We start from the raw sequence: 5315 nt of genomic DNA, 5'->3' as shown, positions 1-5315 counted from the left end.
CCTCTGATGCCGTTTTCTGTTCCCTGTATCAGTCAGAGCTCTTTCCACTCATGGCCGCCGATGGCCGCGTATGTGAAGAAGAGTTAGGAAGTTCAAAAATGATGAAGTGATCCACTCAAAGTGCTATGTGAAGGAGAAATCTACTGCGCTGAGGATATCCATAGCATTTCCTGTTCCTAGTTTCTGCCGCAGGATTTTTATTCATGGAAATTGTATCTGTAAAACACAGTGAGAGACACACAATACCAGTGAATACCAAAAATATGAACTTAAAGATAATAGACATTATAAAAGAGTAAAAAGACACTGACTATCACAGAGAGTTGCTCAGAAAATAATAAAATAATAATACGAATCAAAGTCACACAATAGTGAAGGTTGCGCTGAATATTTTCAGTACATTGTCTAAATGGTGACTGACAGCCCTTGCTAAATTTATTTTCACTCGTTACGGAAAGATCCACCTATTTCGGGAAACCAGTGGCACCCTGTCTCTGTGGTAATAGAGGGTAATTGAGTTCACAAGTTAAAATGATACGCTACAATCCGAGTCTCTGTGAACCTGCTGCACTTCGCTGTACAGGCCTACCGGGAGTCATAATTCACCAAATCTGAGGTTACTCGTCATTAAATTAGCTGATATTAATAACTCAAGACACCTGTCAAAGGTAATGTGATGTAATGTCATTATTATTGTGATGGACAAGTGGGTAATTGTCGCTTCATACAGCCAGTCGCTTTGCGCTAGCGCCGAACAACGTCTAATAAGCTTCTGTAATTGCAGTTTTCACCCCATCAGTTAGGCTGTGCATTGTAGTAGGTGTAGACTGATGGCACGTTACGTGTGTAGGAATAACAAGTAACCACAGTGCTCTGTGGCCCACAACTAACCATGTATGTTTTAATTAGGAGAAAGCAGCTGAAAATTGGCTACATGATGAATCTCACCACTAATATGCTGATGAATAGTTTTGAGAACTTTCTCTACACCTCCAATGACTGTCGTTCATCATGATGACTAACAGATCAATATGGTGATTATTTAAACATAAGATTATCAGCTTTATTTTAGTTCGATAAAAAGGGTTGGTTTCTTTGGTAGGGTTGGTAAGGTGAGAAGAGTCAGTAAATCAAGCCATTCTGCTCTAAACTGCAGAGATTGTCCCCTATAGACAGCAAATGTGAATTGCACAGGAAAATATGATAACCTGTCCGAGTTTCCTTCTGCAATGATAAGAAATAGGTTTATTCACTGCATGGGGAGGGCAGTTTTCTGATATATAGACATGTTTCCTCACATCTAAATAGAGAGCAAAATCGTAATGTTCCTTAGACGCAGCAGAGACTGTGGTAGTTCACCTCTTCTCTGGAGACTGGAGATAATGCAAACAGCAAAAAGTAAAACGACCTTACAATAAATAAATCACTGTATAGTCACTTCCTGTGTGTCTACCTCACACATAAACACAAGAGCATCTTAAATGCAATCATATACAGGTTCAAGGAAAGTGCATAAAAGCCACAAGACTTTACAGTGAGCCCTGAATCTTAATTTGACACTTCAGGTCCCATTATAATAGAACAGATCATCTCCTTTGGGAGACATGCTGGTGGGTACAAAAATGAACACCATGAGCTGCAGCAGGCTAAGAGGCAATATCAGTATTAAGGGGATTTGAAATGGTCTAAAATTAGAAGTCTATATATGGACTGCAGTAGCCTCTCTCACTACACAGTGACCCCAAAAAGTATTTGGACACCACACAAACTTTAGGATCACTACGTTTATTTATTTATTTACTTAGTTATTTTTTAAAGAAATTAAAGGTGCCCTAGATTCAAAAATTGAATTTATCTCGGCATAGTTGAATAACAAGAGTTCAGTACATGGAAATGACATACAGTGAGTCTCAAACTCCATTGTTTCCTCCTTCTTATTAGGGCTGGGCGATATGGCTGAAAACTGTATCACGATATCAGTGTTTCATATTGGTCGATATCGATAATTAATGATATTTTTTATGACCCATTTAAAATAAGGACCAGGAGAAAAATAAATTACATTTAAACATTTTTATTTTAAACTTAACCTTCCTCTGATCATAATCCCCTCAGTTATTAAGACAGATGTCAACAACCATGGAAAACTCAAATAATTAAAATGAAAACATAAGTCTAAAGTAGGGTGACTGACCACCCTTCCCGCATTTTGCAGGACAGTCCCGAAATTAGGAGCTTTGTCCCGCAAGACTTAAGTAGTGTCCCGCATTTCATTTATGTCTGTAATTTTTTTTCATCCCTGAAATTACAATACCACAGTAAGAAATATAATAAAAACTGTGAGCATTTAAAAATCTATTTGTGCAGCCGTCATATTCTAGCTGTGAAAATAACCAACCAGCGCAATCATAGAGAGAGGTTTTCCTGCTGATGACAACTGAGTGGACAGGCAAAGAGCCTCATCAAAGTCAGTAAACACAACTACACCAGCAAGGATTTCATCTTTCATACTGGATAGGAACTCAAGAGCTGCTCAAAGCTGCCCAAATCGATTAAAGCATGTAATCATCCATCCTCAAGTGCCACACACGGAAATGGTCGAGCACCTACAGGAAAACGAGATATTCTCCATTTGTTTTAACCAATACAAAATTGTGAAATTCAGGCACAACTCTCTTCTCACATTAATATTTCATTTAATGCGGGTTCTATGACATTATATTAGCCAGTATTAACGTCTGGATCTGTGCACAGCTGAATCATCAGACATAAGCAAGCAAGAACAATAGCGATAAATGGCAGATGGAGCAATAATAACTGACATGATCCATGATAACATGATATTTTTAGTGATATTTGTGAATTGTCTTTCTAAATGTATCGTTAGCATGTTGCTAATGTACTGTTAAATGTGGTTAAAGTTACAATCGTTTATTACTGTATTCACGGAGACAAGACTGTCGTTATTTTCATTTTTTAAACACTTGCAGTCTGTATAATTCATAAACACAACTTCATTCTTTATAAATCTCTCCAACAGTGTGTAATGTTAGCTTTAGCCACGGAGCATCATCAAACTCATTCAGAATCAAATGTAAACATCCAAATAAATACCATACTTACGCGATTAGACGTTGCATGACGAACACTTTGTAAAGATCCATTTTGAGGGTTATATTAGCTGTGTGAACTTTGTTTATGCTGTTTAAAGCAAGCGCGAGCTCTTGGGGTGTGGAGCACGAGATTTAAAGGGGCCGCGTACCCTGAATCGGCGTATTTATAATGATAGGCAGTTAAAAAAATTAATAAAAAAAAAAAAACGATGGGGTATTTTGAGCTGAAACTTCACAGACACATTCAGGGGACACTTAAGACTTATATTACATCTTTTGAAAACATGTTCTTCAGCACCTTTAATACTTTTATTCAGCAACAAAATTGATCAAAAATGACAGTTAAAACATTTATAATTTTACAAAAGATTTCTATTTCAAATAAATGCTATTTTTTAGAAGTTCTATTCATTAAAAATATTAAGCAGCACAACTGTATTCAACACTGATAATAAAAAATTCAGTTTTTCCATCACATGAATAAATTACATTTTAAAATACATTAAAATAGAAAAGAGTTGTTTTATATTGTAATACAATTTGACAGTATCACTGTTTTTACTATATTTTTGATCAAATAAATGCAACCTTGGTGAGAACGATAAACTTCTTTCAAAAACATTGAACTTTATATATCACATAAAGGTAAAAAATTCTTTGATTAATATTTTAGAATAAAATATTATAGTATACAAATACTATGGGGTCACTGTATACATGTTGGTGAACTGCAAAAACAAGCCTAACCACACAGTTTTTTGAAAAGAACAGTGAAATATAAACTCTTTGCTAATATAAAGTTAACAAAGCTGAGTTTAGCTCACCTGATGAGAATCCTAATCTCACCAGCTCTCATTCTCTCTTTATTGCTCTCCCTCAAACACTCTCTTTTCCCTTCAGACACCTCTTCATCTTCCATTAATGAAGTGGATGAGAGTGCACTCACAAACTAAGAGATTCTGCATGCCAACAATGGGTAATTAGCCTCCTCAGCAGAAGCCAATCAAGTAACTGTGAATTGGGGTAAATTGGCATAAAATAGAACGACTACAGGAAACAAGGACCATACCCAAATACCCATCCATCATCAATCATTTAATCTGGTAATGATCAGTACTAGTTTAGAATTTAGGAAAGGCTTTCATTGGGGAAAATGTTGCCAAAGCATTCAGAGATTCCCTTATGATCCACCAAAACAACAAATAAACTTCCACATTTCCTTTAATAACAGAATGAATACAAAAAAATAAATAAAAATAAAATAATAAATAAATAAAAGGAGTACAAAAAATGATTCTGCTTAAGAGTGTTTTAGACACTGACCTACATGAATGTGTTCTTGGAATTGGATGTCTCATTTCTTATTTGAATTGGAAAATGAAATGCAGAAGTCTTTTTACATTATGGGAATTGTGGGCAGACGAATCTGCCTAAGGGGAATAAAATTTCCTCCCACTAAGAAGTTTAAAAACCCTTTTACTTCCTGACAGGAAGGTTAAACATTCTCTCAAGCTAAATCGGAGTGGTGTGAATGTGTGAAAAAAGGATGAGAAATGAATGCTGAGTAGTTAATTAGTCCTGGTGCCGTCGACCAAGATCAACAGAGACAAATGAAGAAAAGAGGAAGGCATTGCGAGACTAAGATTAGATTGAGCGACTCTGACAGCATCGCTAACTGAAGGAATCTGTAGAATTACAAATCTAATATTACAGTCCCACTTGTGTTGTTTGGAAATATAAATGAAATGTAAAATCAGGCGAGCAAGAGTAGCCATGTGTGTATGGGGTCTGGCACAAATAAATGAACAGACTTACAGGGATCCTCGAAGACCCCAATAACAAAATGCGCAGACACTAAACATATGCATGCACAGATTTCTTCTCAGCAAGTGCTTGCGAAACGAAAACCCCAATTTTGATCCCACAGAGAAGACTCTCATGTCTCCTAATTTATTGTTCTTTTTAACTCAGCACTGCTTTAACTGAATCTTTTTAGTCTGCATGCCTGAATAGTGGTGTATAGATTGAGAAAGTAACCAGCAGGCTTGAAAAGCCATTTGCACAGAGCCGCTCAGTGCAGCATTTTAATTTAACAGAAAATAATTCCAATCTCAATTTATCCTGGTAGGGAAAAATCGTGACATAAGAACTGAAAACTTGTTTCTATGGAATGGAAGACATTTCTGGATTCATTTTTCAAGT

This window comes from Chanodichthys erythropterus, chromosome 11, assembly GCF_024489055.1.
Source record: "Chanodichthys erythropterus isolate Z2021 chromosome 11, ASM2448905v1, whole genome shotgun sequence".
Taxonomy (NCBI): Eukaryota; Metazoa; Chordata; class Actinopteri; order Cypriniformes; family Xenocyprididae; genus Chanodichthys; species Chanodichthys erythropterus.
The sequence above is the reverse complement of the archived record's forward strand: the minus strand, read 5'-3'. Positions refer to the sequence as shown.